This window comes from Vombatus ursinus, unplaced genomic scaffold, assembly GCF_900497805.2.
Source record: "Vombatus ursinus unplaced genomic scaffold, bare-nosed wombat genome assembly UNPS02012901.1, whole genome shotgun sequence".
Lineage (NCBI taxonomy): Eukaryota > Metazoa > Chordata > Mammalia > Diprotodontia > Vombatidae > Vombatus > Vombatus ursinus.
Window position 1 is genome coordinate 2,427,915 of NW_020952679.1, and position 26,137 is coordinate 2,454,051.

The 26,137-nt window shown below is 43.1% G+C and overlaps 1 long non-coding RNA gene across 1 annotated transcript; it reads left to right on the top strand.

Annotated features, from left to right (window-relative positions):
- The first annotated feature begins 18,051 nt into the window (after nt 1-18,051).
- LOC114040255 lies at nt 18,052-19,953 on the top strand. Its single transcript, XR_003568754.1, has 3 exons — nt 18,052-18,528; nt 19,338-19,445; nt 19,808-19,953. It is a non-coding gene; the product is annotated as an uncharacterized LOC114040255 (long non-coding RNA).
- Nucleotides 19,954-26,137: the final 6,184 nt, after the last annotated feature.

The window sequence follows — 26,137 nt, forward strand, 5'->3', positions numbered from 1 at the left end:
CAGCCAGAGTTGGGGAAGAGGCATTGAGGGAGTCTACACATAGGTGGCGACCCCTTAGCTGAGCCTTGAAGTCAGAAGGACCTCAACAGATGGAGACAGAATAAGTCTGTTCCAGGCAAAGGGCTTTCTGTGGGAAAGGACCCGGAGAAGGAAAGATGAGCATGGAGGATGGAAAGGAGCTGAGACATCCCAGAATGCAGAGAATGTGATGGAGAATTGCATGAGAAAAGACTTGAAAGTGAGGTTAGAGTCAGATCACCGAGGGCTTTGAATGCAGGGTCCAAACTTTATTTGGGAGGTGATGAGGAGCCACTACAGAATTTTGAGAAGAGTGTGCCTGAGTGATTGAGAGGGTGGGCATGGTGAGGTGGCTACCCTCCATCTGGCTGGAGCTGCAGGAAGGCTAGTTAGGAAGTCTAGGCAAGGAGAGATGAGGGCCCGAGTGAGGATGCTCCCAGTGTAGGAGAGGAGAGGTTGGGATGGTGATTAGAGACATCCTGGAGATGCTCCAAATGGTATCCAATGTAGACTGGATCACCATGTGCCTACTGAATGCAAGGCACTGGAGATACAAAAATAAAGCAGTCCCTGCCCTCAGTGAGCTTATGTTATATCAGGTGATTGTATTTGTGTACTCTCTACTCGATTTTCCCAAGAATTATCCCATTCTAGGGGATTCTCCAAGAAGAAAAGGAGAATATTTGATGGAGTCTAGTGAAATGATTCTCAATCTCCTTAGTCCACAGACTCCTGTGGCACCACTGGTCATCTCTTTGCCTTCTCCAACATGCCATTGTTCTCCACCCCCCCCTTAATGGGTATGTTATAGTGGGGACTCCCCCCCTTAATGGGTATGTTATAGTGGGGACTCCCCCCTTTAATGGATATGTTATAGTGGGGACTCCCTCTTTAATGGGTGTGTTATAGTGGGGACTCCCCCCCTTAATGGGTATGTTATAGTGGGGATTCCTTTTGGGTGTGGACTGGACTAGATCGCCATCGAGTTAACTGCCAATTCTCAATTTCTCTGATTTGGGTGGCACTGGCTATATTGGCTTGTGACCCTGCACTGGTAGGGGGAGTTTCCTCACCAGGAATTCCTCAGCACAGGGATGGATCATAGACTGAGAACTGGAAAGTGCCTTTGAGGTTATCAGTTCCAACCTCTCTTTTCACTTGAGGAAACTGAAGCTTCCAGAAGGGAAGGGACTTGCTTATGGTCCTATGGCCAGTCAGTGTCTGAGGCAGATTTGAATTCAGGTACTCTACCACACTGCCTCTGATGGACATTTGTAATCCAGAGACAGCGTGACCAAGTGAACAGAGTACTGGGCTGAGTTAGAGCTGAGTTCGAACTCCAGCTTGAGATTCACTAGCTGTGTGACCCTGAGCAAGTCCATTAATGTCTCTGTGCTTCAGCCAATGGCCTCGTAGTATTTTGCCTGAAGAGAAGGACTTCCCCAAATTCCAGATCCTTTGACTATCTGTGTACGGATACCTCAACATAGAAGAGATGTCCTGGGAAGCAAAGGACATGTATCAGACAAGAAATATTCATCCCCTTTCTATGGAAGTGTGGCTCACAGAGCTTGGCCTTTTCTCCCCTTCACTTTAGGCTAGAGGTAAGGTCCTAAGGGCCATGATGGCCACCCACACTGTGAGCGCCCAGAAGACCACAGGCTTTCTCCTGGACCTCGTGTTGAGATGGCTGTTTTTCAATGACTCCAGGGAGGCTGTTAGCTTCATGCACCATTACGGCCTACATGTCTTGGAGGGGTAGGTGTGATCTTGTCAGTGCAAGAGGCTTTTCCAGCCTCCTTCCATGTTGGGTGGCTGGTAGGCAGGGCTCCCACAGCCTTGCCCAGCTCAGCCCAAGGGCATGAGTTGGCAGTGATTTGGTTGATAAGAAGAAGTATGAGGGACAATGGAGGAGCTTGGAGCTGACAGTCCTGGAGAAGTCGACAATCTTGTTTGGGGCCAAGCCTGCTTTTCTGTTATTATTTTCATTAATATTAATATTTATTCATTTGCCAATCATTTATTAAACACCTACTATCCACTAAGCACTGTGATAAGTGATAAAGATACAAACAGAAAAACCAGAAGGGCAACTGCCCTCTGGAGATTGTATTCTTTTAGGGAAGTGACATAGACACAGAAAAGCAATTCTTTTTCTTTTTTTGATGAGGCAGTTGGGGTTAAGTGACTTGCCCCAGGGTCACACAACTAGTGTCAAGTGTCTGAGACCAGATTTGAACTCAGGTCCTCCTGCCTTCAAGGCTGGAGCTCTATCCACTGTGCCACCTAGCTGCACCCACGAAAAGCAAATTAAAAAAAATACGAAGTAGAATTAAGGTCAGTTGTCGTCTGACCAGTCTGGTCAAATAATGAGGTGCTCTCCATGTTCTACACTGGCCTCACAGGCTGCGGTCTTTGACTGGAAGAACATTGCCAGATTTCTCAAGGATTGGGATCTGCTTTGGGAGAGGAAGCCCTCACCCCTATACATTGATATCATTGAAGTAATGACAGGAAATCACCAATGCTAATAAGGCTCTAAGGCTTGCAGAAGAACCCTGTGAATAAGGCAATGTAACCTCATTTTATAAGTAATACAAGCAAGGTGAAGTAAGGAGAGGCAGTGTGCCATAGTGGGCAGAGAGTTACCCTCAGTAAGGAAGATATGGATTCAAATCCTGCCTCTGATACATGATTGGGTGATTGGGCAAGTCAAGGTCTTTGTGCGCCAAGCAACTCTCTCTCTCTCTCTCTCTCTCTCCTTTCCATTTATCTATCTATCTATCTATCTATCTATCTATCTATCTATCTATCTATCTATCTATCTCCCTTTAAGGTAAGCGTTAGTAGGGATTGCCATACTAGGAGCTCCCCACACTGATGAAATGGGAGTGTAGCTTTGGAATCAAAGGATCTGTGTTTGACCATTTACAATCCGTGTAACCTTAGACAAATCAATTCACCTCTGGGGCTTGGCTTTTTTCTGTCTCAAATAAGTGCGTGTGTGTGTGTGTGTGTGTGTGTGTGTGTGTGTGTGTGTGTGTGTGTTACTGTCAATGATCCCTTGAAGCTGTTCCTTTCCAGCTCCAAAGACATAATCTTATGATCTATGAAATCCCAGGTTCAATAAAACAAACAAGCAAACCAGCAGTGATATGACATGATAAATGAGAGGATCATACATTTAGAGATGGTGGAAACCTTAAAGGTTATCTAGCCCAATGCCATCATTTTGCAGGTATGTCAACTGAGTTCCAATGGAAGGAAATGATTTGCCTAGAGTCATACCGCTAATGAGCATCAGAACTAAGCTTTGAACATAGGTCTTTTAACTCCAAATCCAGTATTTTCAATTTAATTAATTTCATCTTTATTTATTAAGCACGTAATAAGAGGCATGGTAGCCTAGTTGATAGAGAGCTGAAATGGGGGAAAGAAGACTTCTTACCCAGGTTACTTTTTGCGCCATCATGACTGTGGGGCTCAATCTTTGCATATTCCAAACCACCCTTTTGAGACTCAAGGCTGCTGGGGAGGTACCAGCCTGGCAAAGGGCATTCCCTCCTTTGGGAGTTCCTTCTGTCAGTGAAATCCTAGGCCCAGTCCCTAATCCCTGGGAGCTAACATCCATGCCTTCTTTAAGATTCTCACTTATTATGTCATTGAGTTTCCTTTTGACGTAGAAGTGCAAATCTCATTGTGGTTCACAGAGGGAGGCATCCTGGGATATCAGAAGGAAGAGTGAATAGGTACCATGAGATTTCAGTTCAAGTCCCAGCTTGGCCACTTTCTATCTGTGTGACTTTAGAAAAAATCACTAAACCTCTCTGAGTCTTAACTTCCTTTAACATTCTTTTCTGTACAGTGAAGGAGTTGGGCTAGATGACCTTTATGGTCTCTTACAGATCTAGGCATAAGGCCCTATGTATAGGATGACATGGTCACTATTTTGGGTGGTTTGCCATTTCTTTCTTCAGCTCATTTTACATATGAGGAAACTGAGTCAAACAGGGTTAAATGACTTGCCTATAGTCACACAGCTAATAAGTGTCTGAGGTCAGATTTGAACTCATGAAGCTAAGTCATCTTGACTCTACCTGGTCCCCTGTCCACTGTGGTGCCACCTAGCTGCTTGGTACCTAGCTACTAGTTGTTAAAACTGGATTTACATAAATTAACTCATTTAATCCTTAACTGTTGGTTCTTTAGGTATTATCATATGTATTTAATAGATGAAGAAATTGGGGCTCATCAAGGATGTGTGACTACCATGGTCACACAGTTGTCATAGTCAGAGCTAGAGACCCTTCTTGGACCTTGGGACAAGCTCAACATGACAGGCTTCCAAGGGAACCCTGCTTTCCCATCTGAGGCTGAGCTCACAGTCAAACTTAATTCTCTCCCCTTTGGCAAATGCCTAGGGCAGCATCCCCCAGAGTGATGCCTTCTCTTGTTGGCTTGGTTTCATGTCTCATTTCAGTCACCGTACCTCATATGCACATCTGGTTCCCTGGGGAATTCTGTTGGGCACTGTGGGAATATTCCAGGGCTTGTTTAAATTATAAAGGCATCACTTAGCAAACTGCTCTTTAGTGCACCAGAGTCCTTGGCTGACCTGGGAGCATTCCAGAATGCACCAAGTGTCAGCGGGATCCACCATAAAGTCTAGAGATAGAACACCGGGGAGCTGTCATCTCCCACTCTTGGAAGCCCTAGGACCTTCTGAGGCTTGGTTCATGTTGTTTGAATCTCCAGTTATTAATGTCCTCCATCTCATTCCTAGTTTCTATTTCATATTCTGTATTTCCTTATAGGTATTCCTACAAGAGAATATACGCTCCTTGGGGCTAGGAATGCCTTTATAGTTGTTCTATCTCTAACATCTTCCAGAGCACCTGACACTTTTTTCAGGTTCAGATACAGGATTTCCTTGGCATCGGGAATCCCTACGATGGGCACTCTCTTCACCCAGGACAGACAAGTGGCTCCTCTGTTTCCTCTAGTCTTAGTTGCATGGCTCAGTGTTGAAGTTTTCCTAATACAGCTGGTATCCCAGGCAGAACACCCACCTCTGACCTACTGACTCCAAGGCCAGACTTCTATCAGCTGAGCCACACTGCCTCTCCTTAAGTTGAATTGAAGCACACTGGATTTAAAAGTCAGAAGACCCGCATTCAGACCTCACACTTATTAGCTAAGTGACCTTAGAAAAGTCACTTTCAGTTAGTTAAACAATTATTAAGCACCCACTATGTATTAGTTATTGTGATAAGTTCTGGTGATACAAAAGAGGCAAAAGATGGTCCCTGCCCTCAAGAAGCTTACAATTTAATGGAGGAAACCAAAAGTAAAGAAATATGTGCCAACAAACTATATATAGGATAAACAGGAAATAATTAACAGAGGGAAGGTGCTAGAATTTAGAGGAGTTGATGAAGGCTTCCTGGAAAAGACGGGATTTTAGTTTGATATTTAAAGGAAGCCAGGGAGGTCAGTAGTCCAGAGCAGAGGAGGGAGAAGGAGGCTGAAAGGACAGTGAGAGAAAAGGGGTAGAGCTGAGAGATGGAGGGTCTTATTCATGGACCAGCCAGAAGGCCAAAATCACTGGCTATGTGTTGGGAATGAGGTGTAAAAAGACTGGAAAGGTGGGAGGGGGCAGGTTATGAAGGACTTTGAAGGCCAAATAGAGCATGTTGTATTTGATCCCGGAGGTGACTGAGTAGGGGGGTGACATGGATGGACCTGCATTTTAGAAAAATCATGTTAGTGAGTGGAGGATGGACTGGAGTGGGGAGAGACTCAAGGCCACAGATCCTACAGCAGGTATTGCCACAGTCCAGCCATGAGGTGACCAGGGCCTGCACCAGAGTCGGGGCAATGTCAGAGGTGAGAAGGAGAAGATGCTGGAGAGGTGAAATTGACCAGAGATGCTGGAGAAATGAAACTGACAAGAGATGCTGCAGAGGTGAAACTGACAAGAGATGCTGGAGAGGTGAAAATGATCAGAGATGCTGGAGAGGTGAAATTGATCAGAGATGCTGGAGAGGTGAAATTGACAGACCATGGCACCATATTGGATGTGGGCAGTGAGAGTGAGGTCCAAGATGACTCCTAGATTGGGAATCATGATCACTTCAGTCTGGGTACTCCTTCCTGCAGCACAAGTTACAACCCCTTTTCATCCAGAGCTTTATGTAAATAATCAGAGGATCCAATTCCTGCCTTGGAAGGTGTCCTCTGTCTTTGGCCTGTCTCTGGAGCAGAAATGTCCCACTCAGGCATTGAATCTGTTATCACTCATTGTTATTGTGTGAACAGCTGACATTTCCAGTTATGCACAACCTCTATATCTCATGAGGTGACATATAACACTTGATAGACTTGCAGAAGGGAGGGACTTTAGAGAGCATCGTCTGACCCCCTCATTTATAGAGCCCCAGAGATATAAAGTTGCATGGAGAGAGTCAGGCATGGTTCTTGAACCCAGTTCTCCTGACTCCTCTAAGCCCATTTAGTTTGACTTCCCTCATTTGACAGAGGGGAAACTGAGGCCTGGGGTGATGAAATGGCTTAGGATCATAGATTTAGGAGAAAAGACCTCAGAAACTTCGACTTTAGTTAGCAAAGGAGTAAATTGAGGTCCAGGGAAGTCGTGACAGGCCTGAGGTCACACAGTTAAGAATATGCTACAAGCTACTTAAACCCACCAAGTGTCCTTTTGGCCTTTGGGTTCCTCATGACTGTGATTTTCCTGTAGTCATCGTGGTCCATGAATCACATAAGCATACCCAGGGGAAATCGTGCTAAAGCAGGGGGCGGGGGCTTTGCAGCATGGAGCAGTTTGGGCTCATTACAAACACTGCGGAATTTCTTAATGGGATCCGGATGATTCCTTTCTCTGAATTTTGAACCCAGTTTACAGTCAATCTGTGGCAATGTCATTGGTCCTCTTTGAAAAGAAAGGATAAATAATGTACCCTGGTGGATTAACTAAATAAGCTGCCCCCTTTCCTCTATCCCCAAGTCAAAGGTCATAGTTTAGACAATGTTGTTTTTTTTTAAATCCATTTGGTTTTTATACTTTGAATATTTTGACTAGTGGATTCTGTGATTTGGGTGAAACCAAATTTCTGTAACATAACAATGGTAAAGGAAATGGTGGAAATTCAATAAATATTAATTTAATTTGACAAGTATTTATTAAGAATCTTTTGTTGTTTAGTAGTTTTTCAGTCATGTCCAACTCTCCATTTGGGGTTTTCTTGACAAAGATACTGGAGTGGTTCACCGTTTCCTTCTCCAGCTCATTTTATAGATAAGGTAACTGAGGCCAACAAGGTTAAGTGACTTGCCCAGGGTCACACAGCTAGGATGTTTCTGAGACTAGATTTGAACTCAGGAAAAGGAATCTTTCTGACTCTAAGCCCAGGGTTCTATCCACTGCAGCACCTAGCTGCACTTTCAAAGATCCTACTATGTGCTAAATACTGGGCTAAGAGCTGGAGGGAGGTGGGGAAGGTCCAAGACAAAATAAACTTCAACAATACTCACCCTCTGCCCTCAAGGAACTTATGTTTTACTTGATGGAATTGTATTGTATTGAATTCACTTGATCTTAAGCTTAACTTAAGGTGCCATCCTGACCCTGAATTCCAATTACAACCACTTTCCTTACATCTGTCTTTAGCTATATTGAACTGAACCGGCAGGCACTCAGAGAACCAAAGCAACCCTTCAGGCCCAAGAGATCCATCTTCATTTTGGAGAAGCTGACCACATCAGTGGGAGAGGTGGTTAATGGGGAGCCCCTGCCTGCTGCGCCTCAGCACATCCCTGAGAACAGCTTCAGCCCTGGAGGCGAGTACATTGGAGACCAAGCTGGGATGGTCATTGCTAGCTACTGGAAAAGCGCCCACGTGGACGTGGCAGGTAATGGCATGAATCAACATCTTGGGAAGCTCACTCTTTGTAATGGCCTCCAAAGCCTTCTCAGCTTTTAGTCACCACGTTCTTTTTTATTTTTTTTACATAATTTTTATTTTTTATTCATAACCATTTTTGTTACCACATCACTCCGAACTGAACAAGAATCCTCCTACCAAACAAATGTTCACCTAGATGAAGATCTCCAACAAAGGGGAGTGACTCCCTACCTCATGAATGGTGGAGATGGTGGACCACCTCTTCCACTTTGGGCCAGCACTCTTTGCTAGGCAGGTTATCCTGATAGGGATAAAATCTGCCTCCCTGAAACTTTCCCTCCCTGCTCTTGGCTCTGTCCTCCAAAACCAGGTGGAACAAATCTAGGTTATGTTTGGGACGACCCTCCCCAAGTGGATTCAACCATCTCTGTGGCCTTTTCTCATGCTCAGAGTATTGAAGTAGGAAAACATTCGTGTTTATTGAATCGAATGAGCAACTTTCAATGATACTGCAGTGAGGAGTATTTTCCAGGGATGGGTCAATCCAGATGACTCGTCCAGTGAGATGAGCACTGACTCTGGAGTCTGAGGACCTGGGTTCAAATCCTGACTTTAACATTTCCTGAGTGACTTGGACCCAGTCACTTCATCTTCTTAGGCCTGTTTTCCCTTCTGTAAAATGAGAAGAGTGGCCTGAATGGCCCCTCCTAGCTCTATAAGTGAGATCCTCTCAACTCCAAGATTCAGGAGATGCTTCCAGTTCTTGCCCAGCCTGGCCTGTGACTTTTTCTCACCCTTCCCACAAGGGTAAACCCATCTGGCATTGATTTTTCTTCTATTTTTAGTTTCACCATCTGGGCAAAGAAGAGAAAAGAGGTTCCTCGATCCCCAGGAGTCTGGGTCAGCAGCCTCCTTTTCCCTCCTTCCTTTCGTGGACTTGGAGCTTCCCATCATAAAGTGGCGGCATGTTTTCCCAAGGCTGGTAAGGAAACATTTGCACTAAGATGGATGGTTAGAAATGGGCAAAGGTTTTTTTTTTCCTATTCTTGCTGCTTACTGAAGGAGTGTTGGCAGAGTCAATGAAGGTCAGAGCAGGGGCGCACCTGGCTCACACCAAGATTAGGGCTCCATTTTAGAAGAGGCATTTCACATAATTGCAGTTCTTCACTGGCCATATTTATACATGACTCATTGTGGTCCCATCCTCAGCAGCATGGGCCAGCTACATGGCAGTTCTGCTGGCTTAGGGAGGCTTCAGCAACCCATGATACTCAAGCCCTGTCTGGCACCTTGGCTGGGCACTGGTGATACTCTGCTCCTCATCACCTGCTGCATTTTCCTTTGGGTTTTCCTCCTTTTTCTCTCTTCTGCTTCTCTATCTCTCTGTGTCTGTGTCTGTGTCTGTGTCTCTGTCTCTCTCTGTGTGTCTTTATCTCTCCCTCTCTTTTTTTCTTTGCTTTTTGGTAAGGCAGTCGGGGTTAAGTGACTTGCCCAGGGTCACACAGCTAGGAGGTGTCAAGTATCTGAGGCCAGATTTGAACTCAGGTCCTCCTGACTCCAAGGCCGGTGCTCTATCCACTGCACCACCTAGCTGCCCTGTCTTTACCTCTAGATTTTCTTTTTTTTTTCTTTTCCCCTTTCCTTCATATTCCCTTGGCCTATTGGGGCCTCTCATTGACTTTTAGTCCTGCCACTGGTGCCCAGTGACAAAGAGATTGCAGACCCCTGAACTAGACCGTCATATAATAAAAATTTAAAAGGGAGAAGTTTATAATGGCTTTGGCCTATTGGCAATCTCTCTCCACATATGATTTGGTGAAGCTGGGGGCACATATACACATATAGGCACATATGCATTTATATATTCATGTATGTATGTTTGTAAATTTGTAAAATGAATTTGTAAAATGCAAGTACTTTCCTCTTGGGGGGAAGGTACTGGAGATGCATAGGCAAAAATGAAACAGAACCTGGCCATGAAGTGCTAATAGTCTAGCTGGGGGAGACAATATATAAATATCTGGGCACATACAAGAGAGGTACAAAGTGATGGTGGGGGTGGGGAGAATACTCACATCCTTGGAGTGGGGATCTGGAAAGGTCTCTCATAAAAGGGTTTCTGAAAGCTGTAGATGAGGAGGGAGGGCATTCCAAGCATTGGGGGCACCCTTGCAAAAGCACAGAGAAGGGAGATACATAAACAATAGTGAGATGCCCAGTTCTGCTAGACCATGTAGCTTAGCTAGCTTCAATGTTGGTTCAACAGCATGGCCAATAAGAGGACCAGAATGTCCTCTACAGTATTCCTTAACGAGTATCCAGCCTTTGCTTAAAGACCTTCAGTGATGGGGAATTTGGTTGACAGGTCTGACAACAAAACCTGACACATTTATCTGCACATTTCACAGTTTTCAAATCTATCACATTCCACTCCCCAATCCATTCAACATGGCCATTAAGTGTAAAGATAATTTTCAGAATAAAAAATGGCTTACCCCAGAGCTGGGATCAACCTCCTGAAATGAGTTTAAAAAGAAGACTAAATTGGGTTTTTTATTACCTGGCCCTTTCTGCCTCTCACCTTCTCATCTAGTTTCTCCAAGGATCAGCAGGCTCACTTCTCATTTTCCAGCATCTGGATAGACAAATATTTCCTGCTTATTTCAAAGCCTCTGATTCTCTCTTTTTTCAATCAGAGGGAACAGAAGCAAATGATCCTTCCTTGGCCTAAACCCTCAACTAATAAAGTTTCCAGATTTCTGTGCCTCATTAATGACATCCTCCTAAGATTCCTGAGCTCACCTTTTAAGGTGAAGCTTCACAGAAAAGCTTCAAGGTGATGGAGTTTTTTAACTTCTCTTTCTCTCTCCCTCCCTCCCCCCACCTCTTCCTTATAAAGACAAAACTTAAGAAATAAGACCTTTGGTTTTAGATGATTTTCATTTCCAAATATAACCTCCCCTCTCCCTCTCCTTCCTATGAGGGACATCCTCTGGAACAAAGAATAAAAAAGGGAGAGGAGGGAAGCAAAGTGTTTAAGCAAAGATAGCTAGCCCATATACCAAACCAACACCCCACACCCACAGTTCACCATCTCTGTAAAGAAGGGAGGGAGGTCCATTTTCCCCTCCACATTCAGGGCATCTCTCAAAGACCATCTTTGGTCTTTAAGCAAATTTATAGCCCCATTTTGAAAGACTCAAAATGAAAGACTCGGGCTCTCGTTATAAGGGAACACTGTTCCTTAGCACTGAGGAGAGAGTTCCTTCAGCTCCATTTTCTAGATTTCTCTTCTCAGCCTGATACCTATAATTTAGGGAGGTGTCCATGTTAGATCTCGAGCTAGACAGCTTCTGAGCCCTGCTGCTTTTATTGTCCATGTGACCTTGGATGAGACATTTCCTTTAGAGACTCATAGATTCAGAATTGAAAAGGAACCTGGTGGTCATCTAATAGTCCAACTTTTTTTTTTTTAATGATGCCTCCTCATTTTACAGAGGAGGAAATGGAGAGAGGTTAAGCCTTAATGAGCAGAACTGGGATTTGAGCCCAGGTTCTCTGACTCTAAATCCATTGTTCTTTCCATGGCACTGGGCTGCTTCTCTGGGTCTCAGCTTCATCCTTCGTAAAATGAGGCACTTAGCTCTGGTGGCCTCTAGGTTTCCTTCCATCTCCAAATGTATTATCTTGGAAGCTACATGACGGAAGATGGGGGTAGAGGTTGTCCTCTGTTTAATGCATATGAAGAGACAACTTACACACAAGCAGACAAAAATGGAAGGTGCACTCCATAGGTGACTGAGGTTTCCATGGCTCTCCTGACCTTCTCTTGTTTTCTCTGACCTCCCTTTTCTCATCACATCTCATTCTGAAGCCACATACAGTACCATGGTGTTCTCTAAGGAGGACCACACATAAGAGAGAGAAGAATAATTTTTCATCCCTCCCCTCAGTTTCCAGCTCAATTCACACTTATGTACTCCCATGGCCAATCTGCCATTATACCGGTGTGGTGGAATGAAAGATGAAATGACTGAGGAAACAAAGGTTTGATGTTCCAAGCGTATTGATTTGCTAAGCAATGGATGCCAATGTATGTTAAATTTAAAGGAAAGTTAATTTTCTCACAGCATTTCTGATATAATGATCTCCCAAAGCATTTCACAATATAAGAAAATTAGAAACATATAGCATACACGATATCAAGTATTTAAAACATGAAACAAAATTTATTACCAGTTAGATAACATCAATTCAACTGAAAGCATTTCCAAATTATCTTACATAGAAATCATTAATCTTATTACCTTTGGCATTTTATACTAATCACATCTAAAACCTGGTATACAATTACTTTTAATTAAAGAAATAATAATAATAATAATACAAATAATTTTAGTAATTTTTAATTCATGTTCCACTCTCCATGACTCCATCTGGGGTTTTCTTGGCAAAAGTACTAGAGTGGTTTGCCATTTCTTTCTCCAGCTCATTTTGCAGATGAGGAACTGAGGCAAACAGAGTTTAGTGATTTGCCCAGGGTCACACAGATAATAAGTGTCTGAGGCCAGATTTGAATTGAGGAAGATGAGTCTTCTTGACTCCAGGCCTGGTCCTCTATCAGTGTGCCACCTAACTGCCCAGTAATAACACTAGTCACCATTTTTCTAGTGCTTACCATATGCCAGTTGATGTGATAAGCATTGCACAATCACTATATCATTTGATCTTCATGACAGCCCTGGGAAGTAGATACAATTATTATTTTCCTCTTTACAGGTCAGGAAACTGAGGTAAACAGAGATAAGATAACTTGCTTAATATCACACAGCTAAAAAAAACAAACAAACTGAGATTGGAATGTAACTCAAGTTTCTCTGCATTTTTCCAGACTTTTTTTTCGTTCAACACCTTTATTTGAGAATGTGATCTGAGATGAGAGGTGTAAATGGGGTCAGAGGGGGAGGACAAAATCAGGCTTAACCTGATCTCTCCATTCTCATTTTAAATCGGAGTTGGAAAATCAAATATGACTACTCAGTAAGTCATCCCTTCAGTGCCTTGATAACCCAAAGTAGGAGTCCCATTTTTTTTTTTTAGCAAGGGAGGCTTCAGAACTCAGGAAGATCCCCTCAGTTAGGTTTTTTCAATGGTTTAAAATTTATTAGTCTTGCTAATTGAGGTTCATGCAGCATTTTAAAAAATCATTTTTATTTTTTTCATTCAATATTTTCCTATTACACAAAAATAATTTTTAACACTCATTTAAAAAAAATTTGCATTCTAAACTCCCTTCCTCCCTAATACCCCTTCTCCCTCTCTGAGAAAGCAAGTAATTTGATATCAACTATAGATGTGGAGTCATGCAAAACTTATGCCGGTATTAGTTATGTTGTGAAAGAAAACACAAACAAAATAAAACAAAAACAAACTTTTTTTAAAAGTGTGCTTCACTCTGCACTCAGAGTTCATCAGTTCTCTCTCTGGAGATAGCATCTTTCATCATGGGCCCTTCGGAATTGCCTAGGATTATCTTGATCAGAGTAGCTATCTTTCCCAGTTGATCATCCTTACAATATTGCTGTTATTATATACAATATTTTTCTTGGTTCTACTCACTTTACTTTGCATCAGTCTATATAGGTCTTCTCAGGTTTTTCTAAATCTCTTCTGCTTGTCATTTCTTATAGAACAATAGCATTCCATCACAATCATATACTACAGCTTGTTCAGCCATTCCCCAATTGATGGGCATTCTCTTGATTTACAATTCCTTGCCACCACAAAATGCAGCTCATTGAAATGCCAATTAAAACAACTCTGAGGTACCATCTCATACCTATAAGATTGACTAATATGACAGAAAAGGAAAATGATAAATATTGGAGGGGATGTGGGATAATTGGGATACTAATGCACTGTTGGAGTTATGAACTGATTCAATCATCCTGGAGAGTAATTTGGAACTATGCCCAAAGGGCTATAAAATTATGCATACTCATTGATACAGTACCCTAACTAGGTCTGTATCCCAAAGAGATTTAAAAAGGTGAGAGGGAAAGGATGTATTTGTACAAAAATATTTATAGAAGCTCTTTTTGTAGTGACAAAAGATTAGAAATTGAGGTGATACCCATCAACTGAGTAATGGTTGATCAAGTTATGGTATATCATTATAATGAAATACTACTGCTCTACAAGAAAGGATGAGCAGACTGACTTCAGAAAAACCTGGAAAGACTTATACAACCTGATGCAAAGTGAAATGAGCAGAACCAGAACACGGTAGACAGTAACAGCAATATCGTATGATGATCAACTGAGAATGACTTAGCTCTTCTCAGCAGTACAATAATCCAAGACAATTGCAAAGGATTTATGATGAAAAAATGCTCTCCACATCCAGAGAAAGAACTATGGAGTGTGCATGCAGATCAAAGCATACTTTATTCCAAATATGGGGGATAGCCAGTGCAAAAGCACAGAGACAGAAGATATATGAGGAAAAGAGTAAAGGCCAGTTGGGTTAGACCATAGCGTATGAGAAGAGTAGTGTTTAATGAAGATCATAATATAGGATGGGGCCAGGTTATAAAGGGCTTGTAAAGCCAAACAGAGGAATTTATATTTGATCTCAATCTCACTCCAAGTTCAATGCTTTTTTTCTTTGTCATAATGTTTTGTACATTTCTTTGTACATAAATGATAACTATACAATGAAATAAGTCTCTACTTCATAATTGTTTATTCCTAAGACCATGGTATGGGATCGAATTGAAATGAAGCCTTTTTCATGATGAGCATGTTTACGTAAACTAATGTTAAGCTCTTATTCTCACTCATTTCTCTCAAATGTTGGTCACAGGATCAAAATGAAAAGATAAAGGAAAACATTCTACAAAATGAAGAAGAATGGAAAATAGAAAACAGAGACCCAAAGGAACTTAGTTGGAAAGGAGAAGATGAAAGTAGGAGGGAAGAGGATGATGAAGGATGGCTTGAAATTCAAGAATGGGAAGGAGAATATAGTGAGAGATGGGAAGGACAAAATGGAGAAGTAAGAAAAGATAAAGGAAAGGAAGATAGAGATGAATGTGACAAACAAGGTGCAAGAATGAGATATAGGAGTGGCCCTGTCCAAGTAGATAGGAAACAAGAGCAGGGAAAATAAAAAGAAGGAAGAACTTGGAAAAGAGAACATAAATATGATAAAATATGGGAAGGGCCAGATGAGATGCCAGAAGACAGAATGTGCCTGAAAAGACATACTAGGGAGATGACGGGAGGAAAAAAGAGAGGACGAGGCTATGAGGAAGAATCAGAAGTAGCAGACAAGAGAAAAATTGTAGCACAAAACCAGGGAAGGAAAACTGGAAGGCATCAAGAAAGAAAAGATAACTCCCAAGAACACTGGCAACTAAATCAAGAACAGGAAAAAGAAAATAGTTGTGAGAGATGATCTCAAAGAGAACAAGGAAGATTGCAAGGAGGAGGATCTGGAGACAGTATTTGGGGAAAAAAAAAGAGACAGTTAAAGAGGAGGTAGAAAAATGGTGGTGGAATTACAGAGAATTGGAAAAAGGAAAAAGAAAGCAAAAGGACATAGAAGAGGAGAAAGAAAAACTAGAAAGACAAGGCCAGAAAAGAAAAAGCAACAGGGATAGAGAGCACAAATATTATAAAGAAAGGTATGGAGAAAAGGAAGTCAATTGGGAAAGAGGGCATGAAGGCAGAAAAACCAGGAAAGAAGGGAATGAAAGAGGACATAGTTATGTAAAAGAAGGCCAGAACACTCAATATATGACAAAGAAACATGGAAAAGTGAAGAAAAATGAAAACTGGGAAAGAGAATATAGAGCAAAACAAGAAAGAAAAGATAAGAGAAGAGGTGGGCAATGTGGAGTAGAAAAAGGTGGGGAAAAGAGAGAGAGAAAAGCCTGGAAACTAAACTTTAAAGAAAGAAAGGAAGGAAGACACTTTAGAGGAGAAGACAGAGAAGATGATCAAGAGCAGTATTGGAACAGAAAAGATGGAGGAGGAAAAGGGAAAAATGAATGTGAAAAGAAAGAAATAAGAAATATGAAAAGAGAAAACTATAAGCACCTGAACATTTGGGGGAGAGAAAAGGAAAGGTGTTTGAATGAAGGAAGGGTGAAATCAGAGAGACAAAGTCTCTCCTGAGAAGGTCTGGAGCAATATGATCAGAGAGTACAATATGATGTTCAATGATTGAAAGATGCAGCTTTAGGAAGGGAATACTCAAATGGGCTGGATGGAGACAAGTGGAAATTAGAAAGGAAAAACAGGAAAGCAAGATGTGAAAGGAGCCATGAACCAGGGAACAAAGAAACAAAAAGACAGAAAAGAAGAGTGCAGGGAAGCACCTCAGGAAAAGAATGGGGAACTGAAGATGGAGAACTGGTGGACAATAGCTTGGACATAAAATATAATGAAAGATGGAATAGTGATCTCAGTGGAAAACTATGGGAAGGAGAATATCAGAAAGACCAGGACAGTAAAATAAGAAGAAAATGGGGTGAGTCACCCAGAGAAAGAGACTATAATGAACAGGAAAGAAAAAAATGGACAAGAATTAAGTGAAAAATCATACAGAGATGAAGATCTGGATGGAGAAAAGGTCAAAAAGAAATCTCTAGGTAGAAAAGGAAAAGTAATAGCAGATGAATGGGAAAGAAAATACAAAAGAGAAAATGAAGTAGAACACAACAGAAGTAACAGGGAAAAAATAGAGGAACAAGAATGGACAGGAAAAGAGAAAGAAAAAGAAGATGGATGTGCAAAAAAAGAACCCCTGGAGCTGAAAAGAATCCCATTAAAATATCTAGACATCTGGAAGAGAGAAAATCAAGAAGGGCTGGAAGACAGAGGCAGAGGAAGATGGGAAGGACAGAGAGTGAAGAGAAAAGTCAGAAGAGAGCACTATGGGAAAGAGAAATATGATGGAGTCCAGACATCCACCAGGGGAAAAGAATGTGGGAAAATCCTCCAGGGGGTAAACACAGAAATGTCTCAGAAAACAGAGTGCAGGGGGAATGCTGTATTGGATCGGGGGGGAAATAAGCAAAAACAAAAACAGGGGAGAGACAAAGGAAGGTATAGAGAAGGGAAAAGAAAATATGGAAAGATGTGGGGAACTGGTGATCAAGAAGGATTAGACAAAGTAGTCTGGGGAGTAAGATGTAACAAAGACCAGAGAAGGGATCATGCATATGAACCAAGTGAGGAAGACTGGGAGAATGAACATGGAGCACTAAGAAATAGAGATGAAGAGTCTAGTGGCAAAGAATGAGGAAGGGAATCCAGAGAAGGTCCAAGAGAAGAGGAAAGTCAAGGTCAAGAAGTACAAAATACTTTGGAGGTAAAAGAAAAAGATCAGAAAATCTCAGAAAGACAATGGAAAGCAACTGTGGAAGAGATATATGGAAATGTCCAAGAGCTGGATGGTCAGGAACAGGACTTAAGAGGTCAAGGAAAAGGAAAGAGAGGACAGAATAGTCAAAAATGGGAAGCAGAGTATGGAGAAGTTAAAAGAGAAATTGAAAGCAAGCACTTTGAAGGAAGACGGGAAGAACAACCCAAAGGAGAGGAACAAGAAATAGAATTTGGAAGGTGCAAGGCAAGAGAAAATGACAAAAATCAGAAAGAAGACTGCTTAGAAGGAGACATTTGAAAAAGTCTGGAAGAAGAAGATGGAGGAGCCCTGAGTGTGGATAATGGAATGAGTAACACAAAAGAGGCAGCAGAATATGACTGGGAAAGACAACGGGGAAAAGGGAATGAAAGGACGAACGCGAAAGAAGAACCAATGGGGACACATTGGGGAAAATTATATGGAGGAGAACTAGAAGGAGGAGACTGGGTAAAAGAGTATGAAGAAAGGCTAAAACACCTAAGGGGAGACAGAGGAGAGATGAAAGGAAAAGAAGGTGATTTAGAACAGGAAGTCACCATAGAGAAACATGGGGAAAGTTTATTGAATATAAAATATAGCCAAGAAGAAGAAAAAGGAAATGAGAGAGGGAAAGAAAGAAAAGACGAAACACATAGAGAATTGGAAGATGATTGTCAAAAAATTGACCATGGGGAGAAATTGGAATTCAGGGCTGGTAGAGAAGGAATAATCTGGGGAACTGAAGTCCAAGGGCAACTGGAAAGACAGGAAAGTCAGGAAAGCTCTGGGGAAGAGCAGAAATATCAGGTAAGCGAAGATGGAACTGCCCAAAGGCTAGAACAAGACAACAGGGAAAGGGTGTCAGCACAGAACTGGGAAGGAGACTGCTGGCAAGAAGGCTCTGGAGATGGCTTAAAGAAATGGCCAGCAGACATCAGTGATAGACAAAAGAGGAAAAACAGAAGAGGATTGAGCGACGCAGGAAGCCGGAGAGAACGCGTTGACTGGGGAAGCCCAGGAAGGAGAAGGTGGACAGGAAAGACTCACCATCCATCCTCAGGAACTGTCGATCAGAAGCAAAGGAGACCAGCAAAAGGATGACAGCTGGAGTGAAGAGAAGCTTGCTGCCCGGGGAAGGGAGAACAAGGAGGAAACCCCTTCAGCTTCACATTTACGGTAAAGACAGACACAGGATCCCCAGTGACAGTAGTTGCTCTTGATATGAATGAAAGTTCTTTAATGTCTAGATTTCCCTCTGAGAAGTACAGACTGTGAGGCTGTTTTTGATGTTTTAGCTGAGAGCAGTAATGGGGTGTCCCAAAGCAAACATTATATGCACAGCAATGGCCAGTTCCCAGAAGGAAAATGTCTTCAGTTTTAAATTGTTAAAAAGAAAAGGAGAGGCTTCTTGTCTTTGGCAGTGAACTTTCTTAACTCTCCCCTATTCACACAAATGTCCCTTATAATATATTCTCCATTTGCAGCAGAGAGTAGTGAGGACTTGGGAGCACTGGTAGCCTCCACTCAACCTTGTTTCACTTCCTCCAACTCCTGCCTTTTCTTTTATGATATATAATAGCCATCTATATATACATAGCACTATATAGATGTGTATATACAGCACAGCAATCTTGTGACATAGGGGTGATTATTAACCCCATTTTACAGATGAAAGAAACTAAGGCTGGCTAGATTAAATGATTTATTCAGGGTCACATATCTACAGCATGTCTCAAGCAGGATTTAAATTCAGGTTTTCTTTACTCCACGCCCAGAGCTCTGCCCACCATGCCACCTAGCATCCATGGAGTGAGATTGGGTAGGGGAGTTGGTGTTGAGCCAATTCAAGAGGCATTTTAGTTGTTTTTTTTTTTAATTTTCCTGGGTTGTGAAAAAGTCAGAAGTGGAGATAGATATTCTTGATGCCATGATGTAATGCTGAGGGTTATTTATTCAGTGACTGGCTCTGCCCTCATTTCTTACAGTAAGTTGGCCAATGCAACAGAGGAGTCACCCCCTGTAATTGTGGGAGGTCCAGAGGATGGTCCGAACAATGAAGGTGCCCAAGTAGGAGCAAGCCAGTGATGGATGAGGTGAGTCACCAGATGATCAGTGAATCGATGTCTATGATCCCATGAGCTTTGCTTGCAGGGCCCTACCAAAAAGCAATTAACAGGAGGCAGAATAACACAGTAGGAATGGATTCCCAAGGCCTGTGATCAAACCTTTTCTCTCCCACCTGCTACCTGTGTGACCTTGGACAAGTCACCTAAACTCTGTGGGCCTGACTTAAAGACCTTATAGCTCTCTTCCAGCCCTAAATCTGATCCTGTGGTGGTACCAAGTGCCAGTACTTTGCATCTTTAACAAAAACCTGGAGGCAGAAAGGAGTATGGGGGGAGGGAAAGGCATTGCATGTTTGATACCATAATTCAATGCTGCATCTGTATTTCAGATTGTCAAGGTCAAGAAAGAAATATCTGCCATGGGAACTCCAGGAGTCAATATGGTGAATAGCTATTTGTCTAATAACGCATGAAGTGGCTCTGAGGAGAGAGTGCTGAACTCAGAGGCAGGTTCAGACACCTACTGACTGGGTGACCCTGGGCAAGTAATTTACTTCTCTGTACCTCATTTTCCTAATCTGTAAAATGAGAGAGTTGGAATCAATGATCTCTAAGGCCCCTTCCAGCTCTAAATCTATGATTCTGTGAAGATTTTTCTTCAAAAAATACTTTTTTTTAAGAAACCTGTACTTAAACACTATAGAAAGTGGTTATTTGCATATACACAATATGGCAGAAAAGGAAGATTGTGCATGACATGGTAGATCTCTATCATGTCCAGTTTGCTTTTCTTTTAAAATACATAATATATTCAGCATTAACTTCCTATCAACACTGGGAAAATTTTCTAGAATGGGAAATGTTGTTTTTGCTTGTTTGAAAGTTTTTTGAGAAGTTGGAACTACTCAAGTGGAATGCAAGACAGGGATTTCCCAGGGTGTCGCCTTCCCCCTTATGTCTCATGTTTTGTCTTTTCCAGCATGGCTGCTTGGGCCCCCTTGGATTTACACTCCTTGGTGGTGGAATGCCACCTCGTGCCCAGGCGGCAGATCTTCTGGAAGGTACTACTGACCCTGCCAGGCTATTACACTTGCTTTGCCTACAGTCCAATGAGGTGAGTTGCACTCGATCTCAGCTCTCAGGGTCATTCAGGATTCATCTGTGCCCTAGAGCATAAGTTGTCTGCATTCTGATGGCTTCAATGCCTTTGCATTTCCCCTTATAGAGAACCCCCCAGTTGGAGCCCCGGGGACAAGGGTCTGGGCTATCCTCCTTCATATATGTGCACTGTTAGAAGAAATGTAGTACAGTAGAAACCATGCCAGACTTGGCATCGCAAGTGATAGAATGGAAGCTCCTTGAGGGCAGGCCCTGTTTGATGTATTTGTATCCTTAGTGCCCAGCACAGCCCCCTGGACCTGCAGTAGTAGGCCCTTAATCAACGCTTGTTGCCTGAGAGGCTCGGGTTCTAATCCTGCCTCTGAGACTTACTAGTTGTATGACTTTGGACAAGTTGCTTTGCTTTCCTGAGACAGCCTTCGGTTATGCATCTGTAAAATGAGCGTAACAGTGCTTGGCCTGAGCCTTGGGTTACTATAGGGAAGGGGCTTGGTGGGTGTTCAACCACTCTGGAAAGGGGTTGTTACTTTCATTTTACAAATGTGGTCAGTGCTTCAATTAACATAGCACCTCTTTGGGTTGACATGGTACCCAAAGCCTTTTCTATAGTCTCACAGAATTGTAAGGGCTTAAAGGGACCAGAGACTAATCCAAACCTCTCATTTTGCCAATGGGTAAACTGAGGCCAAGGGAGGTTCATGGACTCTTGGAAGGGATCTTAGATCATCAAATCTAAACTCCTCTTTTTACAATTGGGTAAACTGACAACCAGGGAAGTTAAGTGAATTACCTATGGTCACACCAGCTGTAAATCTCAGTAAAGATTTGCACTCAGCCCTCTAACTCCAAAGTCAGTGCTCTTTCTGCTACACCAGTTGATGAAAGAAAGGTGTCAAGTCTTGATCTCACCTCTCCAAATTTCCAGATCTAAAGTTTCCAGTCCAATATTTCTAGGAACTTATCTTTGTGATTCTAAGGGCAGAATTCTAAAAGTTGACCAAAGATCTTTGCCAATAAACTAATGTCTCCTGGTATTATTTTTCCCCATAGAGTGTTAATGGACTGGTTAAGAACCAAATTCATGGGAGCCAAAGCCCCACCACAGAATGTAGCAAGCTGGTCTAATGACAGAGTGGAGAACTTATGCACCCTGAAATCCCAAAAGCAAAAATGGAGTCAGGCTGTGGATATTAACATCTGTGTCAAGGTAGGTAAGTTACTCCTACCCTTTTGCTGGGGGGCCAAAGGGCAGTGAAAACACAACCCAGGGAATAGATGCCCCAGGAAGCAGCATGGCATGATGGTAAGGTCGCAAAGGCTGGAGCCAGAAGACCTGGACTTTACACACGGCAATTCCACTTGGAACTGGGAAGGACCTTCATGGTTCACTAGTCTAATCTTTTCATTTGAGAGGAAACTGAGACCCAGAGTGGAAGAGTGACCTGCCTCAGGTTCCCCAGGAAGTAAGAGTTGGAGTAATTTAAACTAGGTCATCTGACTCTGTGTCCATTGCTCATTCCCTTGTACCACATTGCCTCCAAGTGAGCGTGTGACTTTGGAAGGGCTGTATCTAAAGTCTCAGGCCCTACTTTGGGAAGACCAGACAGCCTTAGTTTCCTCATATGTGAAATGAGGGGGTTATTTGAGATGGTTTCTTAAAGTACCTTCCGATTCTAAATCAACCAGCCTGCCATCCCTGTTTGTTCCTCAGTCTACCCATTTTAAAAGTAAGTGCTTTGGACCTTTTCATCTCTAAAGTCTCTTTAACTTTCAATGTTCTGTGTGCCTGAGACTCTCAAGGATATTGGCCAGTGACTATGACCTTCACCTATTTTTTGACTTGGCCAGTTTCCTCAGTCCCTGAGCTCTCTTTCTACTGCTCTTACAGCTACATATTCTTCTCTGGTGTCTCAAGATGGCTCAAGAGAAGGAGTATGAATGAAGGGAAAGGATCATGAGACCAAAAAAAATTGGCATTGATTTTTATATCCTTCCATGTAAATCATGCTACCACTTAGATGAGTTGTTGGCCAGAAAAGGTCATCATTCCACAAGCCAACTGGGGGGTGATTGCTTCCAGACTTAGGTAGCCTGGTCCTCAGACAATGAGCTGTCCCTCACAGGGCCTGGGCACAAAGCCTGTCAAGCTGGGTGTGGGACATGCCAGGCTGGTGCTCCACTAGCAAGACCTTCTTGAACCCAGGATCCTCTCCATGCCCTGATAATAGTGGAGAAGGATAGTGCATAGGGAGTGGAGCTCTGATTTAATTTCTGTAGATAACTCCCAGGTGAGGAAACTCCCTCTGCCAATGCAGGTAGGCACCTTCTCTGCCATCTTAGAGAGCTGCCTCAGGCACTGAGAGGTTAAGACTTGACCCACATCACACCAATGCGTGTCAGAAACAGGACTTCAATGTTCATCTTCCTGACCTTGAGGCCAACTCTATAGACACTGGCTCTTAAATTAATGGAAGGAGGCCAAAAGATCTCGGGGAAAATACCAAAGCAGTCTTTGATTTTTTTAGTGCCTTCCAGCTTTGAGGACCAGAGAATAAAGGGGCCCCAGGAGATCAAGTTTCATAAAACTGAGAGAGACAGAGAGACAGAGACAAAGACAGAGAGACACAGACAGAGACAAAGAAACACAGAGACAAAGAGACAGAGACACACAGAGAAAGAAACACAGAGACATATATAGACAGAGTTCTTTCAGGTCCCTAAAAAGGTTATGATTTTTAAAGTTGTCATTAGAGTTTAACATTATAAAGCCAATTCAAGTATATAACATATATATATATATATATATATATTTACATTGGCATTCTTTTTGGTAGTTTCTATAAATGTTAATGCATACGTATACACATACACACATATACATATGTGTATCTGTGTACATGTGTCTGCATACGGACATGTGCACATATAAACCATTTGTCCCAGAGATCATATACTTTAGGGCACCAGTAACATCTTCCCAATGGCCCCCTTTGTGGCCTCTTCTCAGCCGGTCCTCCCTTCCCAGCATGGGCAGATGCCCTCCTAGAGGAATAACCCACTCTGTCACTTGGAGATTTAAGCTTAGGGTAATAGACAAGACCAGCGATGGGCTGGGCTGGACGTCTGCTGTCTGACCTGGCCAGAGCCATGGTGTGGCCGTGATCCTGGGCTCTCTGTGCTGCTGCCAGTGGGGTGGAGGCTCTGATTTACTCTACCTAACCAGGGAAGCTTTGCATGGGAACCCAGTGAAGGCCTGTGCATGTCTCTTCTGAGAACCAACCTGGCTCAGTTTGAAACTCACCACCAGGTTATCTGCAGGCAGACAGGCTCATAGGAAGCACCTGGTAAGTGTTTGATTATTAATTGGGTGAGTGAGGGATCGTGTTTTCCACTGGTAAAAGGGGTGCCCACGCCAACCCCACTGTGGCTTGCTGATGTCCTGAGGCAGTCTCGCAAACCCTTATAATAGACCTAACCTTGCCTTCCATCCTGCCCAGGCTTTGCATGGAGTCTGTACCAAGGAACAGCTTCATAAGGCTCAGACCCAGGACAGTCTCTTCGCCCTCAATGGCCTCATCTTCCTCTTGCCAACAAGGAGAAGACTTGCCAAGACAGTTACTGGCATTCGGCCTGCTGCGATTGTCCCAGCTGCTGAGGGCAAAACCATCCCAGCCCTCGGTGCCCCTGGTGATCCTTATCCCTGCTGACAGTGAGACCCTTGGAGGGGAAGAAACCAAGGCAGGTGTGTCACTTGAGTAACCTTGGGTAAATTCCTACAAGCTGGTGCTGAATGTGACCCATGGGGCTAGGTAGATTAAACATAAGCTTGCCCAGTCATTTCCTGTATTCTTTCCTTGCCCTTCCCCACCCTTGCCCTTCCCTTCCTTGCCATTCTCTCTTCTCCCTGTTCTGCCTTTCCCTTCTTTTCCCTTCCTTCCTTCCCCTCCCTTCAATGGAAGCCAAATGTAATGTTTAGAGAGGGGCTGTGGTACAGTGGACAGTTCTGGGTTTGGAAACAGGAACACTTTGGTTCAATTTCCTCCTCTGATACACACTGGCTCCATGATCTGGTTAATTGGCTTAACCTCTCAGTGTCTACAGGCTGCTCTCTAAGACAATAAGTTACAGCTGAGTTGTCAAGGTGCACAGGTGGAGGTAATAGCTACACTTTGATTTCCCTACACCAGTGACATCTGAGATTCAACTGAAAAGAAAACAAAAGACAAGAGAAATGAGGTTTTAGAGAGAGGCAGCATGGTCTGGTCTAGGGGATAGATAGACAGTGCTAGTCTGGGAGCCAGGGAGCTTTGAACTTCGGTCCTGCCTCCACCACGCACCCACAGTGGGAGCTCTGGGCACTGACCTCTTCCAAGCCTCAGGCTGCTCTCTAGAACTGTAGATTATGTATGAATGAGTGGGCAGGTTGAGGTCATCAGTCTTGGGTGGGAGGAGATCCCCCAGCAATGCCATCACGGATCCTTGAGGTGTTGCCATCACACACTTTGGTAAACCTGAAAGGAGTTTCTCTTGAAGGTCTGAGGCTGAGAGACTTTATTACCAGGCATCTCATTTCCTACTTCACCATCCTCAGGATCCCGTGCTGCATTCAAGACTTGGAAGGGTCCGACCAGGTAAAGTTAGAAGACCTGAGTCTACATTCCATGGCCACTTGGGTTGTGAGATCCTCCTATGAACAGGCACCAAGAAAGCTAAAAAAAGAATACCTGATGATGAAACCTTTGTCTCAGAGACACCTGCACATCATGAGGGGTCTGGGGATCGTTTTCATCTTTTTTTTTTTTATCTCATAACCCCAACACAAGCAACTTGGGAAGAGCTACGTCCATATGACAATCCCCAGTCTATGGAGGCAGAGCCTCACTTGAAAGCAAGAGAGGATTTGGAATGAGAGGGAAGACATGATGGTTTTCCAGTGTTTGAAAGACTGTTATGTGGAAGAGGGATTAAATTCTGCACAGTTTTAGACTGTAGAACTAGGAGTTATGGGGGATGGTTACAGAACACAAATGTTGGTTTAATAACATCATTATCAACAACATTTATATGACACTCCCTTTGTGCCCGGCACTGTGCTAAGTGCTTTACAATTATGATTTCATTTGATCCTCACAACAACCCTGGAGGGAGGTGCTATAATATTATCCCTATTTTACAGAGGAGGAAACTAAAGCAAACAGAGATTAAGTGACTTGCCTAGGGTCACACAGCTAGTTAGTGTCTGAGACCAGATTTGAGCTCAGGTCTTCCTGACTCAATGCCCCATCCAGTTGCCTGCATGTCAGGAAGAAAACTTGCTGAAATGACAGCTATTCCACAGTAAAATGGATGGCTTTCAGAGGCAGTGGGTCCCTCTTGACAAAGGCTCGCTGACTACTAGTTGAGTGCTGGAGGGTGATTCTTGCTCAGGAGCAGATTGGACAAAGGGGCTTCTGAGATTCCTTCTCTGTCGGTCTCAAAGCTGACTGGACTTTTCTGCCCTTGCTTGGTGCTTGCCCCTCTAGGTACAGAAGGCAGTGAGATGGCTGGTCTGCTATTCACCTCCAGCTGCTAAGCTCTGCTGTGAAACCTTCGCTCATTTC